Source organism: Carassius carassius, chromosome 5, assembly GCF_963082965.1.
Source record: "Carassius carassius chromosome 5, fCarCar2.1, whole genome shotgun sequence".
Lineage (NCBI taxonomy): Eukaryota > Metazoa > Chordata > Actinopteri > Cypriniformes > Cyprinidae > Carassius > Carassius carassius.
The window spans coordinates 6,556,988-6,581,164 of record NC_081759.1 but is presented as its reverse complement, the minus strand read 5'-3'; the positions used below and the strand labels follow the sequence as shown (position 1 = coordinate 6,581,164).

General features: G+C 41.2%; 1 protein-coding gene and 1 long non-coding RNA gene across 3 annotated transcripts in view; both read left to right on the top strand.

Annotated features, from left to right (window-relative positions):
- The first annotated feature begins 653 nt into the window (after positions 1-653).
- LOC132140245 (uncharacterized) overlaps positions 654-24,177 on the top strand; it is a 146,769-nt gene continuing 123,245 nt past the window's right edge. The window contains exons 1-3 of one of the 2 annotated variants that reach the window (XR_009433738.1): positions 654-695; positions 2,535-2,660; positions 3,765-3,860. This is a non-coding gene — a long non-coding RNA (uncharacterized LOC132140245). Of the gene's footprint in view, positions 696-2,534; positions 2,661-3,764; positions 3,861-24,177 lie in introns of those variants that run through there. The other variant, XR_009433737.1, reaches the window with a different exon arrangement.
- LOC132140716 (nucleus accumbens-associated protein 2-like) overlaps positions 11,053-24,177 on the top strand; it is a 58,647-nt gene continuing 45,522 nt past the window's right edge. Inside the window, exon 1 of the mRNA XM_059549625.1 lies at positions 11,053-11,327. The gene's annotated coding sequence lies outside the window, so the exon portion shown is untranslated. The remainder of the gene's footprint in view (positions 11,328-24,177) is intronic.

Sequence of the window (24,177 nt, the reverse complement as noted above, 5' to 3'; positions counted from 1 at the left end):
GTCCCCAGCTCTCTCTGTCTTAGTAGATCCTCAGCCGGCTTAAATGCCGGTTCCCCACACCAATCACTGCAACGAGACCCAGGTGTTAATCGTCTTTCACTTGATCCACTTACCACCGCTAGTCTCCTCACTCTCTCTCCCATCGCAGATCTCGCTGAACCACGCCTCCCCCACCACATACCCCCCCCCCCCCCCCCCCCATTTCTGGAGATGAAGTCGGCCACAGCCATCTGCACCTAACCTGGGTAAGCATGGGGTCGCAGCACTCGATCCATGAGGCGCTGAAACGTAGCCGGGGCCCCCGAACAAGCAGAAAGGAAGTGTCACAAATTGGTGCAATCCAAACGGTGTGGTGAAGGCTGTTTTTTCTTTGGATATGGGAGATAAGGGGATCTGCCAATATCCCTTTGTTAAGTCCAATGTCGAGTAAAAGCGAGCCGTACCTAACCGATCGAGCAACTCGTCAATCCACGGCATTGGATAAGCATCGAATTTTGATACTGCGTTCACCCTGCAATAGTCTACACAAAATCGCACCGAGCCGTCTGTTTTAGTCACCAAAACTATCGGGCACGCCCAATCACTGTGTGACTCCTCTATTACTCCCATCCTCAGCATGGCCTCTAATTCAGTCTGAACTACTTTTTTCTTGTGCTCTGTCTCATTATGGTGCTGAATCAGATCAGTACGACCAGGTAGGGGCGAAAACACATCTGCAAATTCTAACTGTAAATGGCCAATGGCAGAAAACTAAAGGCAAAACTTTTGGTGGGAATTTGGGAAGAACAGGATACACACTAGATAAGACTTAAGGCAAGATAAGCACTGACAAGAACAATTTCTAGATCTAGATCTAAACAACGGCTATATGAAGGGGCATGGTAAAACATAAGAAGGAGACAGGAAAAGAGAAACATACGGCAAAACTAGACAAGGCTAGGCAAGATTTCAGGCAAGGTTAGCACTGGCAAGAACGATTTCTATAACTAGAACTAAACAAGGGCCAAATTAAGGGGCATGGTAAAATGCCCCTTATCATCCAGTATCACACTGTTTGCTTTCACTGGCTCTCCTGCGTCGCTGCCAGTCCAGGTAATAGTGTACATAGGGGATCTCTGGCAAAATCCATGGTGTACTTCACCGCCAGTATAGGATACCTATAACACCATCACAACAGATGATGGCTTTCATGTAATCATTTCACACTTAACTGCTTTCTTGGCAGTAAGGGGCATCAAAAAATATCCACATATTTTTGAGACATACATGATATGATATATTGGTATGTTATAACCAGAGTTTGGCTATTTAGAAAATATAGATGGTGGTTCTGAATGTCCTTGTTATTTTAAAACACTTTGCAGTCCAGTCAAATATTTCTGCAATGTTAGGTGAGGCACAAAATAAGCAATTGATGAGTGTCAGACCTGTAGAACTACTGGTAAAGAAGTTTTAAGAATATCCAGTCCATCACAATTACTTGATTTTTCTTGTTGGTTCTGACTACAGTTCTACAGTCTTTAAGTGGCCTGAGTAGGCAATATAAATGGCATTTTCTTTGTGATGTGGTTATGAATGCTAGGAATAGCAAAATATAAGACATGCCCTATGTGATGGAAAATTCACAGGTTGCATGACTCGGCACAATAGTGGCCTCTGGAATGTTAATTATTCTGTCATCCCTCTACAATTCTTATTTGGTATGTCACAGACCACTTTTACTTTTTTAACTTGCTTATTAAGAAAACTCTAGTACTGTCAATCAGAAATACTTCTGAAATTTTTCTAGAGTTGGTGAAAGAAGATTTAGGATGAAGTCACACTCAACTTTAAGCACTGAAATTATTTTGGACCCCGCAAAAAAAGAGCAACAGAATATGATGTTATACACTAGGGTAGAGTTTCTCAACTCTAGCTCTCAAGAATCTCTTATTACGGATTGAAAAGGTAGTCTCAGTGTGATTTTGTGTTGTAGAGCAGTGGTTCTCGACTCCAGTCCTCGGGACCCACTGCTTTGCATATTTTGTATATTTCTGAATCTGACACAATCAGTTCAGTTCACTGATCTCTCTCCTAAGGAGCTGATGATCTGAATCAGGTGCGTTAAATAAGGTAGATGTCATGATCCTGTCTATAAACATCTGTTCACCCACTCTTCACATGGACTTTCACACTACACTGACTGTTACACATCACCCTGGACTAGATATCCCATGCTCCATTGCTTTAATCACAAGCTCACCTGAAACTAATCACACACAGCTGCTATCAGTAACACACACTATATAAATCATTCTCACACCACCATTCGACGCCGAATATTGTTTATCCTAGCTACCTTACCAAACACTTCCTAGTTTCCTGTTCCCAGTCTTGTTCCTTGCCTCGTAGCCTTGATCTTTTGCCTGTTTTTGGATTTTTCTCTATTGTCTTGCTGTTTGGACTCTGTTTGCCCCTGCCTGGACTATTGCTCGTGTACTCGGGTTATCTCTCTTGTCCTCACCCTTCATGTCTCGTCGGCTCCTGCATTTCAGAATACTCTGCCACACATGGATCCAGCAGCGTTTCTAGGGGACCCTGTCTAGGTATGGACCCAGTCGATCAGCTACTCAAGTTACAACAGGGGAGTTCATCTATTGAGGATTACATACAGCAGCTCTGTGAGTTGTCTTATCAAGTACCACTGTACGATGAGGTTTTGTTTAAGGACTTAATAAACCCATTAAATCACAGTTACCAGGAGGAGAATTTCAATTCAGAGGGGAACAGATTTTTTAATGTCAAAATCCGTTAAAGGATTTTTAGGCTGCATTAATTAGGTAAACCGGAACCGGGAACACTTCCAATAACACCCAATGTACCTACTATGATGTTTCCCAAGGTGGCAGCTGATGCTACAGACCCTCCCAAGGTTATGGCTCACACTGTCTTGTGCCCAGAGGTGATGGCGCCCACTGCAGTTTCTCCAGAGGTGGCAGCTCATGCTGCAGAACCTTCTGAGGTGGTGAAGCCAGCTTCAGCTTCTTGCATGATGGTGGCACCCATTAATGAACTCTCGCTGTTTTTTTATGATACTGCTGTAGATCCTCCAGAGGTGGCGGCAACCGCTGCAGAACCTCCAGAGGTGTCAATTGTACCCATCTGTGAACTCACTGCCTGTCTTTTCATGGCCATGGAGTCAGCCTACGAACTTCCTGTCTGTCCTTTCACGGCTATGAAGGCCATCTATGAACTCTTGTTCTGTCCTGTCACGGCTATGGAGGCCATCTGGGAAACTTCATCCTGCCCTGTCATGGCTATGAAGGCCGTCTATGAACTATTGTTCTGTCCTGTCATGGCTATGGTGGCCGTCTATAAACTCTCTGCCTCGGTCCCTGAGACCATGAATGCACTGTCTGTGTTGTCTGTCTCTGCTTTCCCTAGCTGTCCCAGCCCCATCTGCTCCGCCCTGGTGGGCTTCAGTTCCATCTGCTCCACCATGGTGGGCTTCTGTCCCATCTGCTTGGCTGTGGTGGTCCTCTGCTCCGCCCTAGTGGGCTTCAGTTCCATCTGCTCCACCCTGGTGGACTTCTGTCCCATCTGCTTGGCTGTGGTGGTCCTCCACTAATATGCTTCTAATATCAAAATCCGTTAAAGGAATTTTAGACTGCATTAATTAGGTCAACCGGAACCAGGAACACTTCCAATAACACCCGATGTACTTGCTTCATCATTAGAAGAATGGCATCTACGCTAATTTTAGTCTTTTTCTCTCTTATTCCAAGTTCACCGTAGCCACCAGATCCAGTCTGTATCCAGATCAGAGGGTCACTGCTGTCACCCGGATCCAGTACGTATCTAGACCAGATGGTGGATCAGCATCTAGAAAGGACCTCTACAGCCCTGAAAGACAGTGGAGACCAGGATAACTAGAGCCCCAGATACAGATTCCCTGTAAAGACCTTGTCTCAGACGACCACTGGGACAAGACCACAAAAAACAGATGATTCTTCTGCACAATCTGACTTTGTTGCAGCCTGGAATTGAACTGCTGGTTTCGTCTGGTCAGAGGAGAACTGGCCCCCCAACTGAGTCTGGTTTCTCCCAAGGTTTTTTCTCCATTCTGTCACCGATGGATTTTTGGTTCCTTGCCGCTGTCGCCTCTGACTTGCTTAGTTAGGGTTACTTCATTTACAGCGATATCGCTGAACTGAGATGATGACATCACTGAATTCAATGATGAACTGCCTTTAACTGTCATTTTGCATTATTGACACACTGTTTTCCTAATGAATGTTGTTCAGTTGCTTTGACGCAATGTATTTTGTTTAAAGCGCTATATAAATAAAGTTGACTTGGCTTGACTCTGCTCTGCCCTGCTGGACTTCAGTTCCATCTGCTCCACCCTGGTTGGCTCCATTTCCTGCCTGCTCTGCCCTTATGGGCTCCAGTTCTGCCTGCTCTGCCCTGGTGGGCTCCAATTCCGCCTGCTCTGGCCTGGTGGACTCCTGTTCCTTCAGCTCCACCCGGGCTTCCTGCTCTGCTGGCTCTGCCTCAGTCCCCGGCCACTCCCCCATCCCTTCCCCCGTTCCGACTCCGCTCCACCACCCTCCTAGAGTGTATAGAGCATCTGGAAGCCGCTCTTTGGGGGCTTCTGTTCACACACCACCAGAGGTCACCCGCTCTTCACATGGACTTTCACACTACACTGACTGTTACACATCACCCTGGACTACATTTGCTATGCTCCATTGCTCTAATCACAAGCTCACCTGAAACCAATCACACACAGCTGCTATCAATAACAAACACTATATAAATCAGTTTCACACGAGTATTGTTTAGCCTAGCTACCTTACCAAGCACTTCCTAGTTTCCCTTTTCCCAGTCTTGTTCCTTGTCTCGTTGCCTTGATCTTTTACATGTTTTTGGTTTTTTCTCTATTGACTTGCCGTTTGGACTCTGTTTGCCCCTGCCTGGACTATTGCTTGTGACCTCGTATTACACCTCTTGTCAAGCCCTTTGAATATTTTTCGCCGATCGACGACCCAAGTATGCTCTCGGAATACTCTTGTGTCTTGCCCTCAACATACCTGTTTGCCTTTGTTTGACCCTGCTTGTGTTTGACTATGTTTCTAAATAAAAGCTTGCACATGGATCCGCACCCCTCACATCTTGTCTGCTCCTACATTACAGTAGACATTCAAAATGTGTGGAGCAGTGGTTCCCAAGAACTGCAGTTTAAACCACTGTTGAAGTGGGTCTTACTGTGATCTGTCCCCATGTACCAAACAGCAACTCAGATATTCAGCTTTCATGGAGACCCTAGTTGAGGCCCTAGAAGAGGTTCCAACTGACTTATCGGTAAGCTGATACAGATTGTGAGGGTGAGCTGGGAAATGTAATTTTTTAACTCCAAACTCTGGAAGAGTTATTCCCTCATCCTGAGAGAGACTGAGGAAATGGAGTTAGAGTGGCCTTGTTTATGGCCTTCAATGTGAAAGCAGCTGGTCTCCATCGTGGCGGTATCCCTAGAACCCGTTGGTGGACACTATAGCGGTAAGGGAGGCCACTGAGCCAAAGGAGGAGACATTTCGAGATTGGTTAACTAATTGAGTTATTGGTGGGCTAGAAGAACTGCAGAAGCAGTAGATTGTGGAAAGAGCTTGGAGAAGCTAAAGAGAAAGACTTTTGGATGAATTTTGTCACTCCACACTGTTGCTTGCAAACTAACAGTATTGTGACCCATACTCAGAATTCATGCTCTGCATTTAACCCATCCAAAGTGCACACACACAGAGCAGTGAACACACACACACACTGTGAACACACACCTGGAGCAGTGGGCAGCCATTTATGCTGCGGCACCTGGGGAGCAGTCCTGTTCCTTCAGCTCCACCCAGGCTTCCTGCTCTGCTGGCTCTGCCTCTGTCCTGGGCCCAGGCCCGGTTCTAGAACCAAATCACTGAGGGTGCTTCTGATTATAGTGAGGGTGCTGCTTACATAATCATAGGAAATAGCTCAGTCATCAGTCTGAAACATAGTATCTCAAAATTGGGGATGTTGTATACAACAATACTACTGTAATTGCTGTTACGTTAAACAATATACGATCTGGCAGTAAATTATAGAATAGCATGTAAACAAGCAGCAATCTTCACTTTGCAAAACATTAAAACATGCCACACATAGCCTACCTACACTGTGGTGATACCCTTGTTGTAACCGGCTTCAACTTCAATTGAACACTCTTAGAATGGCCAAAAGTCACTGCCTTACACCTACACACATCTCTCTCCATGAAGGTGAGAGACACATTTTTACATAACAAGGCAGAAAATGTACCAAGAACATCCAACCTAACTTGAACATAAACACACGTAACTTTACTAACACAAACCCCAACCATATTGCAGTAATTACGCATAAATCAACTCCCAACAAACAATTACCCATAATGCACTAGCGCTGACTGCCGGGTCTGTACAATATGACAACCATGACAACACATCAACACCCAATCAGTCATTCATTGTTAGCGTTATGCATAAACATATTGATAAAGCACTGCTGCAGTAACGTTATTACACCAAGGTATTGCTGCTATATTCTTTATGACAACTCCAATAACAACGACAAGCAGTTCAAAACAATTGACAGCAAAAGACCAAGAAGCTGCGCTAGCTTAACGTTACATAACGTTACACAAAATACTTATTGAGCATGCTACAATTATTAATAATAATACTTACAGGTTGTGATTCGGAGGAGGAGGAAGAAGCTAATCCAAATATATTCAGTACTGTAACCTTCCTTCAAACGGCTTGCGAATCCAGACTTGAAAGCATTTATGTTGGAGAACATTATGTTGGAGAAACGTCATTAAAATGACGCGAGGTTCAGGCTAAACTTCTGTGTTAGTAAATATGTAGCCACTGACTCTTCACATGCTTGTCCCTGGGCAGTGGAAAAAAAGGTCACAGAACACAGCGCGTCTTGTCGACATGACGTTTATCAGCTGAGGTATTTTGAATGTTTTTACGTTTTCTGAGCGGGAAGCACGCACGCAAGCAAAGTGGGCAATTAAAGAGACAGCTTCAACTTTTGCGTATCGCGATCACGAAAGGACAACTACAATGCATTAAACATGAAAGCATAACGAAATAATTTATTTAATATATATATATATTTGTTTCATTTTATTAATTTATTTATTTTGTGTAGGCTACCCTATTATAGGCAAGAGTGTGAAATACGTCTGTGTTTTATTTTCGGCAAAATCTTGTTTATGTGTGCTATTAATAATTTTTCATCTGAGGGTGCTTTCACTTTTATTTGAGGGTGCTTAGCACCCCTTAGCACCCTCAAGCACCCCCGTAGAACCGGGCCTGCCTGGGCCACTCCCCCATCCCACCAACCTCCTAGAGTGTATAGAGCATCTGGAAGCCTCTCTTTGGGGGCTTCTGGACTACATTTCCCATGCTCCATTGCTCTAATCACAAGCTCACCTGAAACCAATCACACACAGCTGCTATCAATAACACACACTATATAAATCAGTTTCACACAAGTATTGTTTAGCCTAGCTACCTTACCAAGCACTTCCTAGTTTCCTGTTTCCCAGTCTTGTTCCTTGCCTCATTGCCTTGATCTTTTGCATGTTTTCACACTGTGAACACACACCCAGAGCAGTGGGCAGCCATTTATGCTGTGGCACCCGGGGAGCAGTTGGGGGTTCGATGCCTTGCTCAAGGGCACCTAAGTCATTATATTGCCAGCCTGAGATTCGAACCCACAACCCTAGGGTTAGGAGTCAAACTTTCTAACCACTAGGCCACGACTTCCCTATTGCAGTGGTGCCATCTAAAAATGGCCTGAATTTGTTCGTTTTTGTAAATTCAAAAACAATACAAAACCTTAAATTCCCTAACATCAGCTGGTGACGGAAGTGCTGAAAGACACAGCACCCCTCGCTGCACAGTGAAGCTGGCCGTGACTAGAGCATGGTGTATTTTTCATGTGTTTTGCACCACGTCTCGACAGGGTGCTTATTTAGAAAGTGAGATGATGCAACTTCACTTTTGCTGTATCCGTTTTGAAAGTCTTGTCACATATGTTGATAGACTTGCATCATTATCAATGCACACAAATCAAATTTGAACTCTTGATCACTTCTACATGAAAAGATCTGATCTGAGAGAAAAAAAAGATATTTCTGGTATAAGGTCGGGCTGTTGAGGCTCACTGTTTGTCTCTTTGTGAAAGACTTAAAAACAAATAAGCGTACCACACATAAAGAAACTCAGAAGAAACACATGGATGTAAAAAAAAATCAAAATGTTTAACATGATATAGTTAAGTAACATACCATGACAATTGAGCTATTTTGCTCTAATCTCAGACGTAAAAAAAAAAATCTAAACACCTAAAGAGTCAGCTAGTGCAGGCATTACCTGAAGTATAGTGTACGTGCACATTTACAGTGCGCTCTTTCACTGCATGATTCAGCTATTAAAATAAATTCAGAAAATTTATATATTTATACAACTTAATATAGTTAATCAATTTCACACGACGATTCTTTTTTTTCTCCAAAAATGACTTTTTATTTTATTTTTATTTTTTTACAACAGTTAAATAAACTAGAAGTTTATTAAGATACCCATATTGCCTGTGTTAACACTATTTCGATAACATGAATAATGGCAAACAAAGCCACAGCCACTGATCTACTGTATAACAGAGATCAGTAGCCACAGGGCTACTTTTTCGTCTCTGAGCAACACGACAGTGTTTCGTTCGTGAATGAATCAAATATTTAAATGATTCGGTTCAATCGCAATGACTCACTTATTAACATGCCGCCTACTGGCGCTTTTAATTTTACATTTAAATTATCTTTTTATTATTTAAATAATTTCAAATATCAGTATTCAACGTTTTATGTTTAATATATCAAAACATTATTCATCCATTTGTAAAAAATAGGCCTTTGTTAAGGTAAATAAAAATATGCAGTTTTGAGTATGTAAGCTGATAGAACACTGATGAAAATATTGCTTCAGAATAAATTGTTACTGTAAACGTGATGATTGTAGTGTATCTTCAAGATTGTATACAGTATTGTATCTTCTGCCATAAAGATGAATATTGATTTTTTTATTATAATATCATGTTACAATAAGCACTTTGTTTAAAAAAAAACAATTTATGTTCTATTATATGTGTTTTATTTTATATATAATATAACATTTTAATTCTAATTCACGATCTCAACAAAATAAAATATGGTGCATGCCAGTCAGCTTATTAACTCAAAACACCTGCAAAGGTTTACTGAGCCTTGTATCCAAGCATGTTAACAGAAAGTTGAGTGGAAGGAAAAAGTGTGGAAGTAAAATATGCACAACCAACTGAGAGAACTGAGCTTTTTGAGGATTGTCAAGCAAAATCAATTCAAGAATTTAAGTGAACTTCACAAGGAATGGATGGAGGCTGGGTTCAAGGCATCAAGAGCCACCACACAGACGTGTGTGAAGGAATTGGGCTACAGTTTTCGTATTCCTCTTGTTAAGCCACTCATGAACCACAGACAACGTCAGAGACGTCTTACCTGGGCTAAGGAGAAGAAGAACTGGACTGTTGCCCAGTGGTCCAAAGTCCTCTTTTCAGATGAGAGCAAGTTTAGAAATCAAGTTCTGAAGAGTCTGAAGGAGGGTGAAGCTCATAGCCCAAGTAGCTTGAAGTCCAGTGTTAAGTTTCCACAGTCTGTGATGATTTGGAGTGCAATGTAATCTGCTGGTGTTGGTCGATTGTGTTTTTTGAAAACCAAAGTCACTGCACCTGTTTACTAAGACATTTTAGAGCGCTTCATGCTTCCTTCTGCTGACCAGCTTTTTGAAGATGCTGATTTCATTTTACAGGCACCTGCTCGCACTACCAAAAGCACCAAAAGTTGGTTAAATGACCATGGTGTTGGTGTGCTTGACTGGCCAGCAAACTCACCAGACCTGAACCCCAGAGAGAATTTATGGGCTATTGTCAAGAGGAAAATGAGAAACAAGTGACGAATAAATGCAGATGAGCTGAAGGCCACTGTCATAGAAACTGTCAAATAACACCTCAGCAGTGCCACAAACTGATAACCTCTATGTCACACCAAATTGAGGCAGTAATTAAAGCAAAAGGAACCCCTACCAAGTAGCTATTGAGTACATTTATAGTAAATGAACATACTTACCAGATTTTTCTTATTTTACATAAATACTAAAAACTATGATAAAATAAAAGATTTTTATGATAAAAATCAAGCCAGAAATGTACTTTTACTATGGTAAAATAATTATTATCTTATAATAAGTAATATCTTCATAAGATTTTTTTAATTTTGGTGCACTTTTTTCCATACAGTGTAGATATGGTTATTATAGAATGTGTGGAAATATTTAAACCACGTGTATTGCAACTTACCCCAGTTAGTTTGTCCCCTGCGCTCCCCATACATTATCCTGCTCATTACACTTAGCAAATTAATTTAAAAAAAAAATGGATATGAGATATTAATTTGTGGGTAAAATATTACATTATGTGAGAAATAGAGATTGTGGAGTAAGTGATGTACAAAACATGAAACTAGCAAAACTAAATGGTTAGGATTGTCGCTAATGAGGTGGATGGTTGGACAAATTCACTGGGACAAAATGTGTCAAAGGCAGCATTCAGTACTCAAATATGTGTGAGTTATAACTCATCCAGTGCTATACTGTATAACTGATCACTCAACATGGAAACCTGGCTTTCTGTATACAGTAGGTGTGTTCTGTCCCATATACATTTATGTTTGTATTTGTTAAGTGGCCATAATAAATTTGAGATAAAGTACCGTCAGACTATTCTGAAGTTCCTTTAAGGTTATCTGCTTTGGTGATTAATCACCCAGTCTGGTTTCTTTGGAATAATAGCCTACCAGACTGCCTGTACATTTATTATTTAATAGTGGCGTTTACTTTGAGGAATACATGTTAAAACTGCTTGCCATAATTGTTCAATAGATATGAAATGTACGGGACGGTCCGACTGTGTCTTTAAAAACTCCTGAAAGCGTTCGAGAATGATGTCAGACTGAACGCGAAATCACTTCCTGAACTGAGTGAGAGAGAGAGAAAGAGAGAGAGAGAGAGAAAGAGAGACTCAGACAGAGGCAAATGGGGAGAGCGCTGGCGTTGTAGGGAGAGAGCAGTGGAGGTGAGGAGGGTCTGGCTGAACACGGACCCCGCTTGAAACTTCACATCCGAAGAAACCCGCCGCTACAGAGCGTCGCGCTCTTATATGGAGGAGAGACTCACCGGGTAAATATCATGTTATAACACGCATCATGTTTGGGTCTTGATGGCAGGACTGCATGGCGCATATGGGGCCATATTTTATTTCCTACTTCATATATTTATATGATTCAGAGTCACTGAAGGAGATCAGATTTCAGTGCGGAGGGTTAATGTCATATAGGCTAGAACTAAAAGTTAGGTTTGCTCTAACCTCGTAAACATTAGCCTCAAATGCAAGTAATTTGTTTTTAGCTAATGAAAGTTATTTGAGAAAAAAATAAATAAAAGTGTGGCAGTGAAGGAATGCAGGTGGATTCGGTGGAATGTGTTTTTGCGAGCAGAATGTGAGAACGTGTACGCGCGCGTGTTCGAGTTTATTAGTGTTTTAATGCAGATTGATGATGATGGTTACTGCAGATCATCACAAACACTGTTACAACTCACTTTACTTTTGCAAAACTGCCTAAGGCCTGTCAAGTACTGTTTTTGGACATGCTACCAACGTTGGTGCCATGGTAAATATATACATTATCTGAAAATGGTAGTAGCGTCGTAGTACACGTTTTAGGGCTGTGATATTCTTTGAAGAACCTTGGAGTTGCTACTTGAATACAGAAAACAAACAGATCAAGTTTTTTTTTTCCTTTTTCTTTTTTCTCTCTTATCTTATACAGATTGAAGTCACACAGAGGTAAATTACATTTGATTGTATTTGCTTCATTCTCTGACAGCATGCTGATGATCTCCAGTTGCAAATTTTATTTGAATTATAAAAAAAGTTCATTGTAGCATGATTCCTCAGCAGTTGATTTGTTCATTGTAACCGGATGTCATTTTTAACTCTGAAACCACATGAACAGAGAAACGGCCACACACTCAAAGAGATAAACTAACTGTTTGAGACAGATTGATATGGCAAGCTTGATCTACAGTTGTTCAGACAGGGCTGGGGCTGATCTTTAGTTTCGGCTGAGTGCATGTTTGTTGCTTTAAGATTATTCAGACGATGACTAAATTGGAGAAAGGAAGTTTGGACAGAGGAGAGAGTGTATAGCCACAAGGAGTGTGTGTGTGTGTGTGTGTGTGTGTGTGTGTGTGTGTGTGTGTGACTGTTGCGTGCTTCTGTCTGGTTTCCAAGACATGTGACTGTGCAAAATGCCTCCTTTCCTATGCAACTAACATGTGCTCCATGGCATTTCCTGCATAAGATCTCACTGTCCCCATCTAGATGATATCTAACAAATATTTTATGTGTGCACAAGTAAGTCATTTTAACAGAACAGTGTGCACTTAGTGTCATATTCCTTACTGAAAGAAAGACTTGCTGCTATACCAAATGTCTGTTTTTCTGGGTTCCTCATCAGGACGAGCGTGTGAAGAGATTTTGAGATAGTTTTTGGACTATGGTGATGTATTTCCTGGCCCGTAGAGCCACAGGGCTTCTTTTCACAACTACTCATTGCTGTAAAATCCACACCAGCTGTTACTGCAAATATGCTGAATATGAATACATCACCGTTTCGATGCATATATGTGTTTTTCAGTTGCTGAATCTTAAATCTGTGCTCACAGCCTTGCAACTAGTAATTTATCGTTACCAACTCAAAATATCAAAATGTTTGCTAGTTGCAGGCCTACAGTACGTGGCATTGACAGTTTTGGTTTGTAAATGTTTCTTGAATATCATTGGTTTTTCTCTACTCACAAAACAAACTGTGGTCACGCATTCTTGCCTGTTTTTAATATTGTGTTGTCTTTAAATTTCTGTAAGTTTTGTTGATGGTGTTTGAGAATGAGGGCATATCACACACCCTGCCCATATTGAAATAAGTGTTATTTTAGTAGAATTTACATAAAGTTTTGATTAATATTTTGAATTTGTGTTTATTATTGTGTTAAATATTTTTAATATCTAAAAATAGAAATAGTTCTTTGGCAACTATATCTATATAAATAATTTGGCTTGAAAATCTCCTTAGTCTCCTTCTGAGACCAGATTTTAAAGGGACATATGACGTTGCTAAAAAAAAACATTATTTTGTGTATTTGGTGTAATGTAATGTGTTTATGCAGTTTAAGGTAAAAAACAAAACATTATTTTCGGTTGCACTTTATTTTACAGTACGTGTACTTACATGTACTTATAGTGTACTTAGAGTCTATTGATCTAAGAAAGTTCTGTAATACAGGGTAACTACATGGGGTAGGGTTAGGTTTAGGGGTAGGTTCAGGGTTAGTACCTAGTGATTACATAGTTATTGTAATTACTATGATAAGCACATACAGTAGTATGTACAGTACATGAGGAACAGGACTGTAAAAATAAAGTGCTACTTTATTTTCCATATAATGAACATTATTGTTTCTCCTCTTTGCCCTGCCTTTCTGAAACGTGTAGATTTTTACAAAGCTCATTGTTCTAAAAAAGCAAGGTGCGCTCTGATTGGCCAGCTGTCCCATCCGTTGTGATTGGCCGAATGCCTCAAGCGTGTGACGGAAATGTTACGCCCCTCACCATACTGTGATGCTATTTCGCATCAGGACAAGACTCAGCAGTTCAGCCAATGTACTAGGGCTGTCAAATTTTTTTTTTAATTTCGAATATTCGTCTAATTCAAAATAAAAATCTAAATTTAGGTGTGCGTTAAGGAGGCTGCTTTAAGGCCCGCCCCGGGTATACTTCACATTTTGCGTTTTGATCTATCTCACACACAGCCTCATCTGCACAGCTTTCAAAAGGCGGACGAGCTTAACAAGCAGTACCACTTCTGTCATCATTCACCTTGTGCATGCGCTGTTGACAGCCGTGCACCCTGTCTGCGTGCAGGCAATTTTTGAGATTGCGCGGATGGGGTACGCGGCTGTCCGCGAGCCCTCTTGATGACGAAAATTACATAATGCGGAAGGTGTGTGGACGCGGACGATCAAATTATACTTTGGTCTTTATCAGTGGCGCACGAGATGAGATGACAATATAAGTGTTAGCCTATCCAGTTGAAGCAACTAGATGCAGCGCTGCTGCGATGTTTATTAAAAATATTGTGGAAAAAGAGAACATCAATGTGGAGAAGATCTTGTTCTCTGTGTAATTGGCTTTCCCACCTTTGCATTAAACTATGCATGCATACATGATGCTGTTTTGTTTATAGTTCTTTAAGTAACTTAATTATAATTGGTTTATAAAAATTATTTTAAATCTTATGCACTTTTTTCACAGTCATGTATTCTTATGCTTTAAATAATCGTGCATTATTAATATTTTGCTCAGTGCACCCTCTTGTGGCCTCAGGAGAGAAGCCAAAAGCTTTTCTTCACCCTAACTGAAATTATGCATTTTAAAATCAAATATAATTCGAATTTTGATAATATTTATTTGCAAAATTCAAATTTAGTTTTTCAGCCATTTTGACAGCCCTACAATGTACTATTAGGAGTATCTGAATAACTTGGGATATTGGTTTATTTAACATCAGAGGGAGTGTCAGGTACGTTTATAAACCGAATAATTTAAGTAATTTGTGGATTAGTGCGTACTGGAGACACAAACTGTTTCAAACTATTCAATTCGATCTGGGCATCACTAGACGAGACGGAACCCATTACAAAGAGGCATTTGGTGCATCCAGTGGGGACATAATTACTGATTATAATGACTTATAGTCCTACTGTCTTTTTACACGTTACGTTGCGTATTGCTCTGCATAAACATAAAACCATTTCTGCATTTGTGATCGGAGAAACAACAAGCGCTACTCAAATTGTTTTTGAAACTTTATTGGCAAATTATTTAAATATAAAAAATTTAACATTACTTACAGGCTGTGAGTCAGAAGTGCCTGACTGTCCTTGCAAAGTTGAAACTGCCTCACTCTAGTAACTTTCTAATCATGCCAGCAACATGCTAGTCACTTGCTAATCGTGCTTGAAACATGCTAACGACATGCTAGTAACTTGCTAATCATGCTAGCAACATGCTAGTCACTTGCTAATCATGCCGGAAACATGCTAGCAACATGCTAGTCATTTGTTAATCATGCTAGCAACATGCTAGTCACTTGTTAATCGTGCTGGAAACATGCTAGCAACATGCTAGTCACTTTCCAATCATGCTAGCAACATGCTAGTCACTTGCCAATCATGCTACAAACATGCTAGTCACTTGCCAATCATGCTGAAAACATGCTAGTCACTTGCCAATCATGCTGAAAACATGCTACCGACATGCTAATAACTTGCTAATCATGCTAGCAACATGCTAGTCACTTGCTAATCATGCTGGAAACATGTTAGCAAAATGTTAGTCACTTGCTTGCTAATCATGCTAGCAACATGCTATTCACTTGCTAATCATGCTGGAAACATGCTAGCAACATGCTAGTCACTTGCTAATCATGTTAGCAACATGCTATTTACTTGCTAATCATGCTTGAAACATGCTAGCGACATGCTACTAACTTGTTAATCATGCTAACAACATGTTAGTCACTTGCTAATCATGCTGGAAACATGCTAGCAACATGCTAGTCACTTGGTAATCATGCTAGCAACATGCTAGTCACTTGCTAATCATGCTGGAAACATGCTAGCAACATGCTAGTCACTTTCCAATCATGCTAGCAACATGCTAGTCACTTGCCAATCATGCTACAAACATGCTAGTCACTTGCCAATCATGCTGGAAACATGCTAGTCACTTGCCAATCATGCTGAAAATATGCTACCGACATGCTAGTAACTTGCTAATCATGCTAGCAACATGCTAGTCACTTGCTAATCATGCTGGAAACATGTTAGCAAAATGTTAGTCACTTGCTTGCTAATCATGCTAGCAACATGCTATTCACTTGCTAATCATGCTGGAAACATGCTAGCAACATGCTAGTCACTTGTTAATCATGTTAGCAACATGCTATTTACTTGCTAATAATGCTTGAAACATGCTACAGACATGCTAGTCACTTGTTAATCATGCTAGAAAAATGCTAGTCACTTGCAAATCATGCTGGAAACATGCTAGCGACATGCTAATCACTTTCTAATCATGCTAATGACCTGCTAGTAACTTTGCTAGTCATGCTAGCTACATGCTAGTCACTTGACAATCATGCTGGAAACATGCTACCGATATGCTAGTAACTTGTTGATCATGCTAATGACGTGCTAGTCACTTGCTAATCATGCTAATGACATGCTAATCATGCTATCAACATGCTAGTCACTTGATAATAATGCTAGCGACATGCTAGTCACGTGCTAATCATACTAGCAAAATGCTAGTCACTTTCTAATCATGTTTTCAAAATGACAGTGACATGCTAGTCACTTGTCCATCCTGATAGCAATATGCTAGTTACTTTCTAATCATGCTGACAAAATGTTAGTGACATACTAGTCACTTGATAATCATGCTAGCAAAATCATAGTAGTTTGCTAATCATGCTAGCAACATGCTAGAAACATGTAAATGACTAGTAACTTGTTAGTAACTAGTAACAAGCTAGTAACTTGTTAATCATGCTAGTCACTTGCTAATCATGCTATCAACATGTTAGTCACTTTTATAATCATGTTAACAGAATGATAGTGACATGCCAGTCACTTGCTAATCATGCTACCAACATGTTAGTCACTTTCTAATTGTGCTGACAAATGTTGGTGACATGCTAGTCACTTGATAATCATGCTAGCAAAATCGTAGTAGTTTGCTAATCATGCTAGCAACATGCTAGAAACATGTAAATGACATGCTAGTAACTTGTTAATCATGCTAGTCACTTTCTAATCATGCTATCAACATGTTAGTCACTTTTATTTCTATTTATTTTGATTTCTGTTAAACTGAGAATCGCCACGAGTGCTCTCATAGACTTCCATTCAAAGACAATTTTTTTCGAACTGCAGGCACTGTAATGCAATCTTAATGAGTTCCGGGAGGGCTAGCCCTAACGTGCTTTCGTCATCGTGCGTAACCTTAACTTGTGCAACGACTTGTGGGAACAGTGACATCCAATAATATTTAAAAACTATTTAGAATTTTAACAAGAAGAAAAAAATTAAAAACTACTTTAATATCTTTATCAAATGTGAAGAAAAGAAAAAAGGGCAGGAAGTCGTATAAACAAGGATTTTCAAGGACGTGGAATGAGTGGAGAAAAAGGCTAGCAGGCTGCGAAGTAACCACATCCTGGCTTCAGTCTTCATTTGCTGCTGAATTATGTTAACACGCATATAGAAACATAAGCAGAACAAGAGATTGATTCCTAATGTCAGTTTATTTTTAATTAATACTATAGTAGTTCAGTTCCCATTACATCTTTAACTAGCCGTTAGTTTATCAATTGAATGGGTGACCTATCCTCATTAATCATGCAAACATTTGCCCACCCTGAGAGAACTGGCAGGAGCCGCCACTGCTAGCAACATGCTAGAAACATGTTAACGACATGCCAGTAACTTGTTAATCATGCTAGTCACTTGCTAATCATGCTACCAACATGCTAGTTACTTGCTTATTGGGCCAGCAACATGCTAGTGACATGCTAATCATGCTGGAAACACGCTACGAAATGCTAGTAACTTGTTAATCATGCTAGCAACATACCTGTCACTTGCTAATCATGCTAACAATATGGTAGTTTACTATTTCTTATCTATTTTTTTATGCTTTCAAAACTTTAAACTAAAAACCCTCAAACTTTAAGCTTTTAAAACTACTTCAAACTTTCTGACTAGACTTTTTCAAGCCAACTTAAAGTTTGTCTACAAACTAAACTATCTTGTTTATTTTTAGTTTTTAGTTTTAGTTAAACTAAGCATTGTTTTTTCCTGGTTTGTCATTCATTGTTGGGTCACGACCCACCAGGCACAGCAGTAATGTATTTTCTAAATGGTGTTATACAATTATAAATGTAATAAACTGTTTTGTGGTTATAAAAGTTGCTGACAATGCCAGTAAACCAACTCATCAGCGAGTTTGACTGTGTTCTGAAACTATCCCGTCATCTGTGTGTCGTGTGTTCTCACACAATATACAAGGCCATGTTTCTTGGGCTCAATGCATGCCTGTAGGCACGCTGTCTTTGGTTTGGCCAGCTGCCATGTCCCTGATGACGCGCAGCAGCTGTATTTTTGCACTGTGTCCTGAGTTGCCTTCCCGAGGCCTCACTCTACCAAACATTCCACATGGGGCTGAAGGGCCAGCCGGGGTTTTTTGGGTTTGTCTGACGTGCTCTCTGGGCCGAACCCTGATGGGCCCCTTTACTGAGAGACTTATCTGAATACAATGAGTTTGCTCTATTCATCAATAATTCGATCTCAGGCCTGGAGTATCTTGAGACGTGCTGTGACAAAATCTGTCATTCTTCACAGACCTTTTGTTTGTTGACAGGGTTAACATCTCAAACGTAGTTTGCAATGATGCACTGCAGACTGATAAAGGCATTCTGGTAATACCGTGTGCCATTTGTGCTAGAAAACATCAAGACTTTTTGTATTCATTTATCGTTAGCTTACAGCTTACCCAGAAAACAATGCTCCAAAATAAATGCTTTTCATTGGCCAATTCTTTAAGGGATAGTTCTCTAGCTTCCGCTAACTGTGGTACACACGTTCACGAGAGAGTGGTGTCTAGCGGATGAAGTAGGCATAGCGTAAGCTCCGGTGAAAAGTGATGAACGCGGAAGCAAAACGTTGGAGGATTTCGATATAAGCTGAGGGGAGACTGGTTTTCTTTTGCTGTAAAAAGTAAAAAAAAATAAAAAATACTGGGTTCTAGTGAAAGTAGCATATAAAAATTATTTTAAGATAGTTGCCACAACAATTTTTATCATTTTCATTTTCAACTTGATTTACTAAAAATAACAAAGTAATAAAACTATACATACATATTAAAAATAAACGGTAAAAAAAAAAATCTAAAACTAACTAAAATTAAAATTATAGCAGAAAATAACAAATTCAAAATATTGACAAAAACTATAACAGGTTAAACTTAATTATATCTTGTTTGTTTGTTTGTTCATTCATTCATTTAAATATTCCTTGGTATAACAAAAAAAAAGTTTTCTACCATGTAATTTTCGAAATGTTTCAGGGTTTAAGACTGATGCAAAAATTAACCTCAGCTCTCAAATATCATTGCACCACACTGCATTATTTCACAGTCAGTATTCTTGTGCTGTGTGCCAAGAACAATATTTTTTCTGTTTAAAAAAATGAAATAAAAAGAGTGTTGAACTGTTGAACTGAGTCCAGTGTGAGTGAAATCCTGATTAAAAACCCCCAAAAAGGCAATTCTCTTTCAACACATGTTTTGTTCCAGCCCTGTTGAAGTGTTTTGGGGTTGAATATTACAGGGTTGAAGATTGGTGCTAGAACCATTTCACAGTGAGTTTACAGGGTTAGGGTTCATCACTCGTGTAGTCCATGTTGTTTACAGTGACTAAAATCCCACTTGGCATGTATGAATAGTTACCATGCACCTGTCGCTGTTTCTGTGATGCCAATGAGATGCTGGTGAATATGCTGGACTTCAGGTCTCCTATCAAATCAAATCAAATGCAGTTTCTTCATATAGTCTATGTATGAACCTGTTCAGTCAGATATTGGAATGAAATGTGGGTGGAATGACCTTTTTTGTCATTGTGTTGTGTAAACAGTGCATATCAGTGTCTTCATGGAAAACTGTTCATGCTTAATTGTATTTCTGTGTACTTTCGTAAGAGGGAAAATATGGGATGAAAGAGATACAGTGGTGCTGCAGTGATAAGAACAATAAGTGCGCTTTTATGGACATATTAAACCAGCAACATGCAATGAATGCTGCACACAGACTGAATGATTTACTGTCAAACTTGGGCTGGAGGTTTGATAGTTTGTTAAATTAAAAAGCTTTTTCTGTCTCTCCCTCCCCCTCTCTGTCTTTGTGATTTCTGGTAAGTGACATGGCTGGCCTTTGGCATAACGCCTGGCATGATCACATGGTATGGATGTCACGCCAGTATGTGTGTGTGTGTGTGAGAGAGAAAGGGAGAGAGAGAGAGAGAGACTCTGTGAATAATTCCACATGAATGACTGTGTGTATATTGTACAATTCCAGCAGGGCAGAGCTCACTGGGACTGTAAACACTTCAAAGCTCTGATGATTTTCAACTTTAGCCATCCAGTGTCCTGTTTTTCAGGAATATTTAAGCTGCTTTTATCACTTCTAATAGCTGCCTGGGTCTTGCTCAAAGTTATCTTGCCAAGTATGCGTTTTTGTGCACATGTAAAAACATGCACACATTATGCAGGTAAAGCTGCCAGTCGCGTCAACAAGCATGCAAATTATTGTTCTTGTTAATTTGTTTACATATGATTCATTGCATCATAGTTGATGTGAATGAGTCTCAATATGCAATATAAAAGTGACCTTTAAGCAAATTAAAGGAAAACGCCACCGTCTTTCCATATTCCAGTATGTTCTTCCCATATTCCAGTATGTTCTTCTCTCCCTTCTCAGTGCATGCACTCAATCGCTGTAGTGCGCTGCATCACTATGCTGCCGTTTAGCTTATCACCATTCGTTCCTTAGGATCCAAACAGGGATGAATTTAAAAACTACCAAACACTTCCTGTCACGCTGTCTGGTCTCTGTTTCCCTGAGTCTCCACTAGTGGTCTCACTTCCCCATAGGCACCTCACCGTAGGCACTACAATTCCCACAAAGACTTGTCCTTTCATCACAGTAATTGCACTCCTGTTAATTGCACTCAGGTGTCTTCACTTGATAGTCATTACCCTGCCTATATTTACCGGTCTTCTCTGTTTGTCTTCATGGAGTCCTTTCATTCCGTCACCCAGTTTCCTCGTCTTTCGAGTTCCTCGTCTTCCGAGTTCCTGTTCCTGTTCCCGTTCCTGTTCCTTCCCTGTTTGTTTTTTTGTTGGATGGATTTATGGTTTTGACCCCTGCTTGTTGATTTCTGATTTGGATTACCCATTAAGACCCACACTGCGATTGGATCTCTTGTCTCCTATGTTTCCCTGGGTCTCCGATCGTAACAGAAGGACTCCATCAATGTCGAGATCCATCGGTGTGGGACTTCATTCCCGTTCCCCAGCCAGTATGGTGGAGCGGAGGGCGAAATATTTAAAATTAACCACCCTCCGCCAAGAGGGCAATGAGGTAGGTGCCATGGCACGTGTGTTCTGGACCTTGGCGGAGTGTATGGGATATAATGAGGTGGCCCTTAAGGACATTTTCAACACCGGTATGGATGAATCGGTACAGTTGGACGCGTTTGGGTTCTGGGAATTCATTTTCTACTTACAACATCGGTCTCCGTGGAATACCCCAGCAACACCTGTCTCTCCCAGTGGGATGGCCGATTCTAGACCGGGGTCTACAAACAGGAGGACCGCCAGCCCAGCGCCACTGCACAAGATGGCCACCAGCCCAGCGCCACAGCACAAGGTGGTCGCCAGCCCAGCGCCACGGTGCAAGATGGCCGCCAGCTCAGCGCCACAGCACAAGGTGGTCACCAGTCCAGCGTCACGGCGCAAGATGGCCGCCAGCCCAGCGCCACAGCACAAGATGGCCGCCAGCCCAGCGCCACAGCACAAGGTGGCCGCCAGCCCAGCGCCATTGCCCAAGATGGCCGCCAACCCAGCGCCACAACAGAAGGTGGCCGTCAGCCCAGCGCCACTGCCCAAGATGACCGCCGGCCCAGCGCCACTGCCCAAGATGGCCGCCGGCCCAGCGTCACTGCCCAAGATGGCCGCCGGCCCAGCGCCACTGCCCAAGATGGCCGCCGGCCCAGTGCCACTGCCCAAGATGGCTGCCGGCCCAGCGCCTCTGCACAAGATGACAGTCACAGGGGACCCTCCAGAATCGGGTCAGGTTCCTGTTGACCTTCCAGAGTCGAGTCAGGTTCCCGTTGACCTTCCAGAGTCGAGTCAGGTTCCCGTTGACCCTCCAGAGTCGAGTCAGGTTCCCGTTGACCCTCCAGAGTCGAGTTAGGTTCCCGTTGACCCTCCAGAGTCGAGTCAGGTCACCGTTGACCCTCCAGAGTCGAGTCAGGTCACCGTTGACCCTCCAGAGTCGAGTCAGGTCACCGTTGACCCTTCAGAGTCAGGTCAGGTCACCGTTGACCCTCCAGAGTCAGGTCAAGTCACCGTTGACCCTCCAGAGTCAGGTCAGGTCACCGTTGACACTCCAGAGTCAGGTCAAGTCAACGTTGACACTCCAGAGTCAGGGCTAGTCACCGTTGACACTCCAGAGTCAAGTCAAGTCACCGGTGTTCTTCATGGGCAAAGTCCAGTCAACATTGATCTTCATGAGCAGAGTCATGTCACCAATGATCTTCATGGGCAAAGGCAAGTCACCATTGATCTTCATGAACAAATGGAAGTCACCAATGATCTTAATGAGCAGAGTGAGGTCACCAATGACCTTCATGGGCCGAGTCAAGTCATCATTGATCTTCCTAAATCCAGTCTAAACACCACTGAACTACCAGAGTCTCTCCACGTCTCTGCTGAACTACCAGAGCCTCTCCATGTCTCTGCTGAACTACCAGAGCCTCTCCTCGTCTCTGCTGAACTACCAGAGCCTATCCACGTCTCTGCTGAACTACCAGAGCCTATCCACATCTCTGTTGAACTACCAGAGCCTCTCCACGTCTCGGCTGAACTACCAGAGTCTCTCCTCGTCTCTGCGGAACTTCCAGAGCCTCGTCACGTCTCAGCCGAAGTCTCTGAGCGCTCGACTGATCCTGTCGTGGCCACGGAGGCCACCCGTAACTTGTTCATGTTCTCTAATTCAGACTTGCCTAACCAGAATTGCTCTCCTGTGTCATCGATCCCACTGTGGTGGTCTTCTGCGCCGCCCGGCTGGGCTTCTGTCCCGACCGCACGGATGTGGTGGTCTTCTGTACCGCCTTGGTCCGAGGTCGAAGTGCTGTGAAGTTCTCTTCCGCCATACATTATAGTTATCATTTTTTTATCCGCTTTTATCCGCCACGTTTTATTTTGTGTCACCATACTTGTGTAACTACTCATGTAATCGTCTTTAAATAGGGAAAACATGGAAGTTTTTGGTGGTGAATAGTACTAAGCTAAACGCTAGCATAATGACGCCATGTGCTACTGCAATTGAGTACATGCTCTGATACGGGAGAGTTACGTATCAACTCGTTTAAGTTGAGGGAAGAACATAGTGGAATATGGAAAAACTGTGGTGTTTTCCTTTAACTAGGGCTGTCAGAGTTCATTTGATCCAATTAATTAAAGGAAAAATAGTGCGTTAAAAAAATCAAGGCATTTAACGCATCACTCCGCCGAGACCTGTACGTCATTGTACATTGTTCAACATGATGCATGATGAAGCATATTATAATGCACATATTTACCTAAAATTCAAGATATAAGAGTGTGAATTTTTTTTGCCCTCACATTTGTATTATATAATATAGATTAGCAATTAGGGATGCACCGAAATGAAAATTCTTGTCCGAAACCGAAAAAGAGAAACCAAGGCCGAAAACCGAAACCGAAACACCGAAAGAAATTATGTAGCAATTATTAGTACCATTGCATTTATTGCTATGACCGTGTATTAATTTTATTATTAACTTTACTAAAATTAAGACATTGCGATTGCATAAATTAATATTAAAGTTTCAAAGATAATTACAATTACATAAATTATAAAAAACATAAAAATACATAATTACAAATTATGCAAATATTTATTAAGCACATTGCAACAATGCACAGTATAAAATAAAATTCAAACTAAAAATTTATCCCACTCATTTGAATATTAAATAATAATGTACAGGCCTACTGGCCTGCAGAAAGGTTTTAAAATGTACTGTTCTCTCATAAAAACAAAGTG